Genomic DNA, 14,774 nt, shown 5'->3' with positions numbered 1-14,774 from the left:
TCTTCCTTTACATAAGATTTAGGTGGGCTTGAAGCAGTATTTATATTTTAACACAAACAAGTACTGTATATGAGTACCTTTCCTAGCGAAAATTCTAATTTAGTTTATCATGTTATATAATTAATTAATTAATTAATTAAGAACTATGAAAAACAATGCATATAATTTTATCATAAGTTTGTTGAATTAGAAATAATTAAAAATAACTAACATGTCCGGCCACGTAGAGGCCTCTCAATGGATCACAGCATATGTGCATCATATAATTAAGAACTACCTCATAATCTTTTCTCTTCACGACTGAATGATTTAATCCGAAGATATTGGGGGGAAGGGAAGATTCGAGAGGTATATTGGAATATGATGCTATTACATAATATAAGAGATTAGGCTTTGGAAAATTGAATAGCATGAATGCCTGAGAATAAATTTTAGCTTGATTTGGATATGGGAAAAAATAATAACAGAATATATTATATGAGAGAAAACTTCCCTAAATAGTACTTATAGCAATTTAATCATCATAGTCATATGTATATACATATAGCAAAATTTTCCCCTTTTATAAATCCATCTTGATTGTTGTTAGGTAATCTACATAGCATCAAATTGTTGTACATGAAACGAGAAGACAATAACATCAAGAGACATCTCCTTGTTGTTTTCTATGTTTCAAGAAAGATATATAAAGATTCGACTCATGACAACCTATTCATAAAAAACAATCAATCAGGTCAGGCGTGGTGTCACGAGGTGTGCCAGAGACACGGGGTCTCAAGAGAATGGAAGAACCTGACTTCTAATCAAATGTGAGGAACCTAGGCTCTCTTACCATAATTCACCCGGATGTGAGAATGCAAAGTGAAGAACACTAATGGAGATGCAGAAAAGTAGAGATACATTAATATAAGAAAGGGTGGCGGGCTGTGCCATCCGTACAATAAAAAAATAAAGACTAAAACTACATGATAAAAGAAAAAGTAAAATAAAGTTGCAGAGGCGGAGTTTAAGACTAATAGTTTGTTGATGCTAATGATGATGATGATGATGTTGAGAGAGAGCTCCTCTATTTATAGATGATCCTGGCTTGGTACCCAAGCCCCATGATCGTCAATTTCCTTAAATTTAGGAAGTACTTCCTCTATTATAGCCACTCATCATGGATGGAGTGCGGATGGTCTTGACTTAGTGGCTAAGGCTTTATAAATATTTTCTTTAATATTTTAAAGCCAATTAAATTAGGTTAAGCCTGAGCCTCCAAATTTACAATTTGGATGCAAACACAATCTAATTAAGTACTATGAAAACCCTTGAACTGAATCGTCTGTGCGTCAATAACAATATTACAGTCCCTGAAGTTAGAGCCATTGAAATTTCCTTGAGTTTGTCCTGCATTCAAAATAGCATTGTTTTGTGTTGATGAGACAAGAGGAGCCCTAACATTATTGTTCCCTTGTTCCATTTCCTTTACAACATCATGTGGAGGCGGAGCTGGTACATGATTGAGGCAACATAAACCAATTGGTCGTATAACGTAATCATCATATTCACAGTGTGGACCAGAAAAATCAACATCAAGGCCCTTCAAAGGATGACATTGAATTCGAATACAATATGTAAGAACTGAACCCCCATCAAACCCAGTATTGAATTGAACTTCAAATCCTCTCATTACTCTATACAACCCTAACTGACCATTTCTGTGCCGAAATTTATCTTGATATCTCAAAAGGAACAGACATGGTTGGTCTCTTCGCTCTATGAAACTCCCACTAGATTCATCAGCTTTTGCATAGCGAAACATGAAAAGCCCGTTATAATCCCTGTCACCCACGAACTCCATGTCTACCCTTGCTGTATTACCTTTACACAAGCAGTCATGGAATGTGAAAATAACCTTGTCATGGTTCACTCTATAATGGCAAATGCAAGTGTGTGAAGGGTTCGAACGAGAAGTGTAAATAAGAGCGTACTCATCACGGAATTCTTCACTTGACCATGTGTAAAGCTCAGCCCTAACTGTAGGGTCCTCGACCACACGAGAGCGCATTAAACTACGGCCCAGCGACGTACCCGTATATAAATATATATACTTGCCTTCACCAACTCATCAACTTACTGAACATTTGCAGGGATGAGGTATGCGTGTGTATATATAGGGAAAGAGACTTTGGAGTCATATTGAATCATGGACACTATTTTACGAATATATTAGTGGCTGTGAAAAACTAGCATAAATGCCTGAGAATAACTTTTGTGATATGGAAGAATTTGATTCCGTTAAATCACTAATTAAATGGATCTTTGATTGTTGGAATTATTTAAATTATCTATACTGAAGGTAAGTGTAACAACCTAGAAAGAAAAAAGAAATGAAGGAGAGAAATTCAATTATAGCGTTCGGATCCCACTGCTGTTAAGGGTGGGAAAAGTAAATTACCGTTTTACCCTTCACTCTAATCAAATTTTTTCTTCTCCTTTCTCCTTTCCCGATTCATTTTTCATGTTTTGCTTCTGTGGAGAGAGGATTGTTTCCAGAAGCTTCGAATGCCTCCTTCGTCCTCCTCTCCTCTCTGTCTCCCTTTACGTTCTTTTTTGGTGATCATGAGTACCAGAGTCTGCTTCTTTCTTCTTTGTTCGAGCAGCTGTTGGGTGGTACGTCGATCTGTTTGGCTCTGTTCTTCCTAGCTCGTTGGCGTCGCTTTCATCCTTGTTTCTTCCATCTTCTCCCTTTCGATGGCCGGCGGACGTGAGTGTAAGAGTTCTGCTTGCTGTTGCTTGAGATTCAAATCAAAATTTTCTCCTCCTTCTCTGATTTGTGTTGCCGTCAAACACTGTTGATGGGGTCCTATCGAACTCACAGCTTCCTCCACCGTCGTTTTCGTTACTGGAGCATCTTAGCTGAAGTTTGTTGTCATTGCGGCGTTTTAGGTGGTGGGTGTTATTCCTCTGTTCAGTCGACTTTTTGTTTTTTCTCCTCCTCTTCTTTGTAGTTGCTGAATCAGGTTTGATGCTTTGAACTTATCTTCTTTTCAATTCCATGTGTGTTGTTCCTCCTTGCTGGAATTTGTGCGTGTGGCTGAGATTTGACTATTGTGAAATTTGAGTCTTCCTCTTTAATTCCCTGAGCTGCACGAAGATGTGTGTGTGTTTGATGGTTGGAATTTTTCCGGATGTTGTATGACTGGGCTATGGGTTGAGGTTATGGATTTTTGCCTTTTCTTGTTCATTTATTTAGTGAGTAATGTGGAGATAGAAATTGGGTTTTCTTCGTGTTTGAGATTGATTTTTCCCAGTAATGAGTATATTAAGGAGGATGATTGATTCAATATTTATATGGTAAAATTTTTGGAGGAAGGAATCAAGGAGAAGAGGTTTGGCTTGAGTTTAATAATTAATGCATGAAAGGTGTTTGACAAAATTCCTATTAGTACAAGTTTTGCTGGATTTGGTAATTTTCTGACATTTTATTAACTCTATTGAGAAGCATATGTGCTTTAGGTACTAGTATTTGTGAGTATAATTTGAGTATTGCAAACAAATTTGATAAATATGGAGCTAGTGTGTAACTAAGTGAATTCATAGCTGTTGTATGGCTGTTGAAAATTTTTTGGACAAGAGATCTAAATGTTAAAGAGTGTTATGGTTGTTGAAAATGATATGCATACTAGCTATTGATAAAAGTTTTAAGGGGAGGTTGTATTTTAATTAAATAATTAGATATGGCTATGGAGAAGCCTTTTGGTGTAAATATTGATTCTCAAATTTTAAAATCATTATAGTTAATTATTGGTTGATTTAACTTTAGGAGGGAATTTGTGTGATATGAGTAAGGGTTATTTATTAATTCTTTATATATTTTATATAGGATGTTGAGAAGAAGAGAAACTTTTTAGGAGTTGAAAGAAATAAATCTTTGGATTTGGGAATATGACAAGTAAGTAGATAACATCTCAATTAATTTACTAACAAATTTCTTTTTATTGAAATATTATTTTTCTTAAATAGATTTCACATACTATTTCAAGTGTTTAATGTTTTGTTAACTATATTGCTTTAAACTTTTTAAGTTATAATTTGTATGGTGAAAAGTAGTGAAATTATAATATATTTATATATATTCATTACAAAATATATCTTGAAGGCTGATGAAAAAGTTTTACTAGCTCAATTAGTAATTTTTTATTTGATGAAGGCAAATGTGAAACTAGTAAAGAATTTTATATTGAGAAGAATTGTGGTTTTGAAATGATCATGTGAGTTTGATATTGAGAGTACAAAATTTTATTTTGAAAATGATTAATTTCTCGTATGTTTAAAAAATTAATTTTTTAAAAGGACTGTACGTAGAGCACTAGTTGTTAACAGCAGTTCCATTTGCCCTTGGCGCGTTGTGATTATGACTAGCTAGTTCGACTTTCGTGAGTATCACATTCACGTTTGTTATTCGTGGGTATCATACCTACGTTTGATTTCATGGCTTCAGTTGTGTTTGGTTATTTACCCTCATAGATTGTGTGTTCATATTTATTTTTATGGTTTTGAGCCACGTCTAGTTATTTACCTTTATGGACTGTGTGTCCATGTTTGCTACTTGTTGTGTGAAGTCCTTGAATTTAATTGATTGTAAAAAATACACACACACACACACACACTTTTTATTGATTTTAAATAGTGAATGTTATTATTTTTATTTACTTAATTCATTTTATTTTACAAGATCAAGTGTTAAAGTTTTGTCATTGTAAATTACTAATTTTGTATTTACTTAAAGCTATATAGAATCTCTTATTTTCCAAATTTAAATACTATATTATATTGACATTCTCTTTTAATTGCGTACTAGTTTACTTGATGAATTTATTTATCTTGAATCATTTAATTTCATTATTGGGATGTTATTCACTAAAAAGATGTTTGGCCTCAAATATGGTATATAGCTATGAACTTCCAGAGGATCATTGAAGGGTATATTTTCAAATTGAAGTTGAAGCATTAATTTGATTAAATTTCTATTTGTTGTAAAAATTGAATATTTATATATTTATTTTGCCATTTGTAAATTCTATTTTAGATGCTCCACATAGGCTATAGTTAAAATCTTAATATTGATTGATGATTTTTTTTCTATTAATTAGAGCAAAATTCCTTATTGTTGTTTGTGCTGAAATTATTGTTGTAAAATTTTTAGGAAATTCTATATTAAATTCCCATACAAAAATTTATGACCTTTTGTTATAAGTAAAATAAAATGAGGAACCCCACTCAATACCATGAATGTGTCCTAATGAAATTACAAGCATTGGCATCAAGGCTAAAGCGATGTGAGTTCTTATGCATATCCCAAGCTAGTCACGCCTAAATTTTGAGGCGTGACAGTAAGGGATCTTGGTGCAATTCTTTTTTTTCAATAAAATAAAATTTATGTAAGTTGAGCCTTGGTAGTTCACCAAGGTTCAAGACATAAGCTTAAAAAACATTTATAGATGTACTTATAAATCCCCCACGTACATAGGTAATGGGATTTGAACTCATGACCTTGTTCATTGTAGACCAAATCTTTAGTAACTAGATCAAACTTTATTGGATGTAATTGGTGCAATTTTGATAATGTCATTAGGCATCAAAAACTGAAAACAACCCCAAAACTAGTTACTATTAGAAAATGTAGCAAAAATCATTAATCGAATTGTATGTCAAGGTTAAAAAAAAAACCAAGGAATGGTGAGCAATAGAAATCACTCTCCTAATTGGCTTACCATGTCAACAAAAAGTTTTGCAGACAGTTTTTATATCCTGGACATGGAGAAAGGCATGCTTTTGTTAGACAGATCATAGATGATGTGGTATATCTATTATATATAAGAATTTCTCCCTAAACATGTAGGCTTTCATTCCCAAGAATTACTTTCAACAAATACAATAGTACCTATATAGACTAATTTTGTATCTGCAGGCCTTTCTGATAAATAAGATACACACATGATCACCTATCCACCTCTATGGTAATTTCAAAGTTTGTGATGATTGAAATATTGAGATTACCTTGAATGTGGCCTTCATTTCTTGAAGCATTTTCTTCAAATAGTGGCACTATAAGAAAATTAGTATTTAGTGAGGACCTTATTCCTCGCTAAAAGCAATTTAGTGAGGAAATTAATTCCTCACTAATGTGCTTTTAGCGAGAAAATTAATTCCTCACTAATGCATAGCTAAATGACAGGTTGCTAATATTTAGCAAAGAATAATGTTTTCCTCACTAATTAGCGAGGAATTAGCAAGGACTTTTTATTTCCTTTCTAAAATTAGCGAGGCATCTAATGCCTCGTTAATTCCTCGCTAAGTTTATTTTTAGCTAGGACTTTTTTAGCGAGGGGTGTATTCCTCGCTAAATTAGCGAGGAATATGTCATCACTATTTCCTCGCTAATAGATTATAATTAGCAACAAAAAAAATCAGGACAGCAAACAATTAGAGATTAATTAATTCCTCACACTTTGGTCACTAAAGTGCACAGTAGTTTTGTAAGAATCAAAATTTTGATTATAAATAAATCCTATTTGATCAAGCAATTAACTAGAAAATAAAATCTAAAGTGGACAATATAATATAAGTGGTTCAATCTATCTATAATCCATATATGAAAAAGTCATATCATAATCAAGTGGTTCAATATGTTAACCACATATCAAAAGTCATACAGTATTATAAGATAGTAGAGTAATAAACTCAATAAGAGTTCTAAAATATCTCATACATAAAAAATAAAGGAAAAACTGAGGAAATAACATGGTTATTTTCCACCACCATTTGGATCCGATTGCTTGGAAGAATTTGCATTGCTAGCACGCTGCTCTGGAGTTGGGATTGTTTTACCTAAACTACGAATAGCCCTAAAAATATCCTGCTGAATGGAAAATCTCATCTCTGACATCCTTTAGTTGAATACATATTCTATCTTCTGCTATATTGCACGGTTAACAGTTTCTTCAAATACAGGTGTCTAAACAAAATCTCCTACATTTAGTGTAGGACGTGAAGGTGTAGGATGTAGAGGAGTAGGATGAACAATATTGATATTACAAGTGGTCTTGCCATGATTTCCACATACCATAGCAGCATGTGATCCAAGTCTATAAACTTTACCAGTCTTCTTCATCCCACCAACTGCCTTCAACCATGCTTGAGCCACTTGATCTTGTGAGAGAGAAGCTTGAACTTCAATGAAGTCTCCATCATTAACATTTACATCTTGGCCTTCACCTTCATTTTCAAACATTGCAACATTCTCAAAATCTCTATGTTGCTTTTCTTCTCCAACTGGCTATTGATATAAATCGATTTGAATGTTATGTTTATACTTGACCTAATAAAATTCAAATTTCAATTAATTAGTAAGTAGATATAAATGAAGAAGTAAATTAATTATCATTTTTAACATTAAAATTACATATGCATTTTTGAATTTGTCATCAACCCATTGATCACCTTTTTTCTTTCTTGTGTATTGCCTTGTACACTTCAGATAACATAAGTCTCCTTCCTTTATCTTTTTCCTACAAAAATAATAATCATTAATATAAATTTAAAATCAAAACATTAATGGTACAATATGAGATTTTTACAACTTAATGACTCAAACCTTACCAATTTATAAGCATGTTCATGGGCAGGACTTGATCCTCTTGTATGCAAAGAAGGATTCACCAATCTATTCCTTGAATTAGTGGTTGCAATTTGCTTGAACTTTATAGTATTCCAGTGTTGTTTAAGTTCATTCCAATGGTCTGCACTAATCCAATTGGGAATATAATCTTCTTTATCTTTTAGCTTTTCTTTCAATTTACAGAATGTGTCACAGAGTCTTCTAAAGCCCACAACTTCAAAAATGCCTCTAATTATATCTTCATCATTCTCTTCCCAATGATATAATCTCTACAATAACAATCAAATTAACAAAACCAAAGCTTTCTAAAATTTTCTAATAATTGAATCTACAAATTTAAGAACAAAAAAATAAAAAATCATAACATACATTTAGTTGTTCAAACTATTTGTCTCTAATGTGAGACGGGATTGAAGTCCAAGTAGGTCATAAGCCAGTAAATGACTTTTTGATTATTTTAGTGATATCACGAATTGCACAATATGAGGTAAACCTTCATGTAAAGACAAATGTATTTAAATTAAAAGAAAAAAATCACAACAAAACTTTTAAATCAATATCAACATATGAATCCCCATTTCCAGATATGTGTAGGTGTGGTTGAACACATCTAGTGTTTGAGTTGACAACTTTTATAGGAACTTCACTTTGTGATGTGGTGGAATTTGTTTCAACTCCATCACTAATGCCACTCCCCCTACCCCCTTGTATTCTTCTTCGACCTCTCCTTCTTGGCATATCTAGATAGTATATAGAAACCTTGACAATCAGTTAACATATCAAACCTAGACAATAAGATAGGATCAACCACATATCATAGAATAAGGGGGTAAAATTCAGATAGAAGCACCTAAAATAGTTGAAGCAAGTCAAAGAACTTACCTAAATATAGCACTCACACAGGAACTCAGGAGGTAGGTAATGAAGAAGCCACAGCAGACAGTGGCTATAAAAAAGGAAATAAAATAGCAATGAGCATGTATGAATAAACCACACACCACTTGACTCTAGACACTAATACATTCGACCTATAAAATTTTTATTTAATGTCATCATTTTGTTGAATTTAAATAAAGATATAAAGAGTAAAGATAATATTAATATCTTGGGAATGTGCTCAAATAATGAGATGATTTAACTAAAGTATTGAATGATATAAGAACTAGTCCTCCACCAATGTCACACTCTCATAGGAGAGATTCCTTCTCTCTTGTATGTTCAAGTTCTCGTCAGCAAGAAAAGGAAACAAGAAGAAATTTAATAAATGTTTGGAATGTGAAATCTAAGCAAGCATATCTAGCTACCTCAGTCATTATAGGAGTTTGAGCAGTTCTTCTAAGATAAGCACGAAGCCATACATTCATCGACTTCATCAACATACATAGCAAAAGGGCCTAAAATGTATTTAAGAAGTCAAAATTGGAGTTGCCTAATTTGCAATTCGCCATGACATGTGACAAAAGTATATCTACAAAGTATGCCAGTTGACATAAATGTTTTTTTCGGTTAGGGTGGGTGGAGGGAATTGTGTATGATGACTTAATGAGAAGGAAAAAAGGGTTTATTGCTTTGTGAGGAGAGAAGGCATCTTATTTGTTCCATCTATTGCCGTGTATATATCATAATTAAAGCAATATATTTTAAAATTGTACTCATAGAAAAATACATAATTATCATAGCAAATGCCCCACTCAAGATACATGATATCTTTTTATTTATATATAATTTTAATATCTTAATACACATTCAAGATCTTATGTTGATATTATATCCATTGCCACTAATGCATATGATAGAACTTATTTATAAGGCAATTTGAAACACTTTTCAGGTGGAATGTTATTCTCCTGATCCTTAGAATTGGCAAGCTCTGCAAATTCCTTGAGGCATACCAAAAACAAAGTCATTGCTTCGTCATAACGAGTGCTCCAAAACAAGTTGACTGGACTAAACCTAAAAAATCCTAACATCAATATATAATGATCCAATAGACAAATGTAAGAACAAACTGAAGGTAGACATTTCATCAAATTACACTGCTGTTAAGCTAAGCGAAGGCAAAAGCTTGACTGAAAATTTCATAGAATGACATTTCAAAAAATCTAAGAAGTTATCACAATGTTTAAATAAAAACAAATAAAGATAGCAGTATAAAGCACACTCACAGCTCCAAAGTGCTATTACTGCTGTCCATGATGCGGGGGTAGCTACCCATAGGAATTATTTTTATTTTAGATCTAAGGTTTGAATAATTAAGGATGTCTCACAAGTCGTTAGCAAGAAATCATATGTAGAATGCAGAATGAAAATAATATGAAAATGGAAGCTAGTTGCATAAAAGCAAGTACGAACTGCATATCTAGTCATTATAGGAGTTTGTGTAAAGCAAGTGTGAGGTTAACACTTCAGCTTTACACAAACTAACAATTGCCAGTAAGATTGAAAGGATAGGTAGACTATCAGCCTGCTCATTACTTAACCTGGTACAAATAATCTTATTAATGTTAATATTCACAGCTGCCAGACTAGTACCAGCTTATCATTCAACTATACTACAAACGTCTTTAACACTACTTTATTGTAAGTAGGGTTCTAGTCAAGGGGACTATAAAGAGACTTCTACTAAATTTTACAATCTTGCTTTGGGAACCATCAAATTTAAAACAACAAACTAAGCAGTTCATATGAAATAAGTAATCAAATGGAAGGTCAGCCTACTTGCTGATAGCAGCACAGAATATTATAGCAGTAACTCCTTGAAACAAATTAAAGATATAGTCATCTAGTCAGTCTATTCTATGGAGCAAATCATGATAAATAGTAGGTATAAATGAAATGTAGGCATAACCACAAGCAACAAAGACCAATTATAGCAATAAAATGTGAAGTCAATATAATGATAAAACATGAAGATGGATATAGGTAATGTGCTAATTACATATACTGGATCAGATAGGGAAATAAGCTTACTAGAGCATGCTTAAGGGCAAACATTTTAAGCTCAATCGTTGAACCAGACGCTACTACCACTCAATCTGTTCACTTAGAAAATTCAGAACAAGGATATATAATAGGGCAACCTTGCACCTTTTTTTTAATTTGACATGAATATAATGAAAACCACCATGTTATAGGAACTACCAAAGAGGAATTTTATAATTATGACGTACATGTCTAGATTGAATAATTAAGATGTGCAAATGTACTAATTACTAATTCTAAATTCTAAACATTAAGTTAGTTCTTTATCTTACATGTCTCAAATTAGTTATAATCATGCCGCCAATATATTTGTGTAATTAAAAACTTGAGCATCAAAATCAATGAAACTGATACGAGATCCAAACTTAACCATGTCATCTATCAATTAAAAATCAATAAATCATGAATTATGTCCCTCACCATCACCCAATTCTAGGTAGTTAATCAACTTGATTCTCCATCATCATCTTCATCCTTACTATCATACTGAGCAACTTCATTGTTCTCCTCTTCACTATCTTCCTCTTCAGACTCAAATTCAGATTCCTCAGTGTCTTGAGAATCAACAGTTTCTTGATTGTCTATATCAAATATTTCACAGTCAATGTCCTCTTGATCTACAAGTTCCTTTTCAATTCCTCCACCTTCTACTATCAAATCAAGTCCATCATTTACATCCGGTTTAATTATGTTTGACACTTCATCATCTTGATAAGCCAAATCTGGTGAATCTATCATACTTCGAGCTTTTATTTTATACACAACCCTTCAATCAGCTCTATCCTTTTTTCTACTAGCATATTCAGTAAAATAGACTTGTTGAGATTGTTCAGCCAATATAAAGGGTTCATACTTGGAAAACCTTCTCTTGTAGTTAATATCAACAAGACCAAATTGATTATGCACCTTCCATCCTTTATTGATAGTAGGATCAAACCAATCACATTTAAACAACACAAGTGTTGTGGTTTTAAGGCTTGGGTTATGATATTCTAATTCTATTATATCATTTAACAATCCATAGTAATCATTCTCAGAATCACCATAATACATTCCTTTAATACAGACACCACTATTCATTCTCATTTTATTTGAGCCATGTGAAATTGTATGGAACCTATAACCATTGACAATGTATTGAGGCCATGTTCACACTTCTTGAAAAGGACCAGAAGCTAAGTACTTTACTCGACTATCAATAACACCATTTCTGTCATGCTCTAAAATGTTAACATGACTAACATAAGATATATGCACAAATTCACAACCCTAAAACTTTAATTAAGAAAAGTCCTAAATTAATGTATCAAATTTTACTTTTCACATAATTCAAAATATCAAACTTTTTATAAAAATTTCTATAGCACCTCCCCTAAACATAGGATCTTTCAAAATCTCTACAATAAAAAGTTTACAACATATATCCAACAATATAGAACTTTGTTCCTTAGCAACAAATAATTAACACATCAAAAAAAAAGAAATCAGACCCTAACTATAGTTAATGTGAAGCACTCTAAATTGGACTTTCAAAAGATACTACATAGGTTTTTGAATTTTACATGAATAAGATGATATTATCAAAACTAATCCTCTAGTCAATTCGGCAATGAGCCCATCAGAGATCAGCAATCAGTACAAAACCAGCTATGGTATCTGAGACCAAAAATACTTTTTTCAGTGAATAACGTCCCAACAATAAACAATTAAACATGAATAAAAAAAGAAAAGTTTGAAATAATTATGTAGTTTAAATAGACAACAATCTCCATAAAAATTTAACAATCTTCAAAATAAAATAGCTCTATAAAATTTTGAATAAAATCTTGAACTATTGCACTATCATAACAAATGTTATTAACACTTGATTTGAAGAAAGCACATAAATGAAATAAATGTTTGTAAAAATTTACTAAATAAAAACCAATTAAATTTAAAATCACCAAATAATTAAATTCACAATTTTAGGGACTTATCAGAACAATAAACAAACGTGGACACACAGTCCACGATGGTAAATAACCGAACGCGACTTATGTCATGAATACAAACGTGGACAGTCCACGAAGGTAAGTAACCAAACACAGCTGAAGCCACGAAACAAATGTGGACACAGTCCACGAGGGTAATACAAACCAAACGCGGCCAGAGCCAGGAAACAAACATGAGTACTATGCTCACAAATAACCATCCCTCCGTTCCACGTGCGTTGGCCATCGCACGGGGCTAGCACCTCCTATAAACACCTTCCTAGCTAAGTGTACCATGGCGCGCCAAGGGCTAACGGAACTATCGTTAACAACCATTGTTCTATATAAAGTCCATAAATTCACTTTCAAACATGCGAAGAATTGATCATTATTCAATCAAATTTTTCCTTTTCAATATCGAACTCGCATGAATCATTTTTCTGTAACAATTGAATGATTTCCAAAATAAAATCCCATAATTAGAATTCAAACTTGTATTTACTGATTGACTAAAATGATCAATTCTGGTAAAGTAATTTCACGAAATAAAGTAATTTAATCAATAAAATATCTCATAATCACATTGTTGTCGTAAAAAGAATTTGCATGAAAAATGTAATATTTGAATAAAAGAGATTTTAATGAAATATCAGTTGGGATGCTATCCACTTACCTGTCAAATTTCAAAATTCAAAAAGTCACTCCTTTTCAACCTTTACCAAGTTCTTCCCAACACCCTATAATAAGATAAAAACATTTTTTTTAATAGCCTATACTTGAATCAAACAAAATACCTTTCAAAAATCAACTCAACCAACGTATAAGAATAACAACTTTAGAGTTCTAGGACCATAGTTTACACATAAAACTTTCCTCATAATTTTCAACTTTAACTAATCACTTTACTAAATTACAATCTCCTCTTAGGCTTTTTGTCAAGCATATAGCGTACAACCTCTCTAGGCCATTCACTAAAACTTCCTAATTCTCAAACTTTACTCAATAATTTCCAACACTAATATCTGAATTTATCATTTTTTTAACTCAACATCCATCAAAATCAAGTTTAAGTTCAAAGAAAACCAACTTTGAATTCTTCTTCTTAAGGTAACCAAATCAATCAAGTAAAATTACCTATCAAAGATAAGCTCTGTCAATATAGAGAATTTTTTTTTTACAATTTTCGGAGGGTAAAAATCTTCTTATCTAGTTACAAAAGCTCCATTAAAAGAAACTTGGTTAAACATGATGTGGCAAGAGCAACCTTATTAATTGAAGTTTATCTATCTTATTAGTACCTAAATGCTTTAATCAAAATGTTGCATTAATTAAACCATCCTACTATCTAACTCTGAACGGTATCTGCTGACAGCAAATAAACTAATAGATTACTCTTTCTTTTTTTTATTACGATTATCACAACTCAAAGAAAACCAACCAAATCAAGCTTCCAAAGTTCCATGCCTACAATGGATAAATCCATCTTTAACTCCAAAAATATTACATCCTCATCCCCTATATTACTCATGGCAGTAAAGGGAGGAAGAAAAATTTCAATATTTTAACCCACAACACAAGTATTCAGCAATTCAGCAATAGGGAAGTAAAGGATCAAAGTTCATTACCTCAGACTATCAACAGCACAAACAAGGAGTAAATCAAGATGAAGAACAGAGGAGAGAAAAATCTGGACCCACTTGAGCAGCTACACATGCGAAGGAACACAGACGACATCGCCAAGGAGATGAGAATGAATCTTCGATGCTGATTCTGGCTGGTACTCTAGTGTCGTCACGCTCGACAGAGCAACAAAGAAGAAATAAAGATTCGATGCTTCCCGTAACTACACATACTCGACGGCGACACTCGAACAAGGAAAAAGAAGAGCTACGTCACAGGGAAAATTAAAAAGACTAATAGATCGAACCTATTACACCCATGAACCAGCTCCCAAAACACAAAGTAAAGGATGCTACATGATTCTGATAGAGGAAAAGAAAGAACAGTCGGTGATGGAGAGTAGAGGGAAGAGCAACGCGAACAGAGGAGGAAGATTAGAGAGTCCAATAACTCAACCCACTGTGGCCGACGAAAGTGAATAGAGAGGAGAACGACGGACGAACTGATGGCGATGGGAGGCTGAAAGTGCGATAGGA

At 32.9% G+C, this 14,774-nt stretch overlaps 1 long non-coding RNA gene across 1 annotated transcript; it reads right to left on the bottom strand.

Moving 5' to 3' along the window:
* Positions 1-7,517: 7,517 nt before the first annotated feature.
* Positions 7,518-14,380, bottom strand: LOC129288069 (uncharacterized). Its single transcript, XR_008587920.1, has 3 exons — positions 14,244-14,380; positions 8,549-8,612; positions 7,518-8,406 (listed from the first exon to the last, which is right to left on the bottom strand). It is a non-coding gene; the product is annotated as an uncharacterized LOC129288069 (long non-coding RNA).
* Positions 14,381-14,774: the final 394 nt, after the last annotated feature.

The sequence above is a fragment of the Prosopis cineraria genome, unplaced genomic scaffold, assembly GCF_029017545.1.
Source record: "Prosopis cineraria cultivar Desert tree isolate PC_DT_omini unplaced genomic scaffold, ASM2901754v1 PC12, whole genome shotgun sequence".
NCBI lineage: Eukaryota > Viridiplantae > Streptophyta > Magnoliopsida > Fabales > Fabaceae > Prosopis > Prosopis cineraria.
Note: the sequence above shows the minus strand (reverse complement) of the source record. Positions and strands in the feature narration are given on the sequence as shown.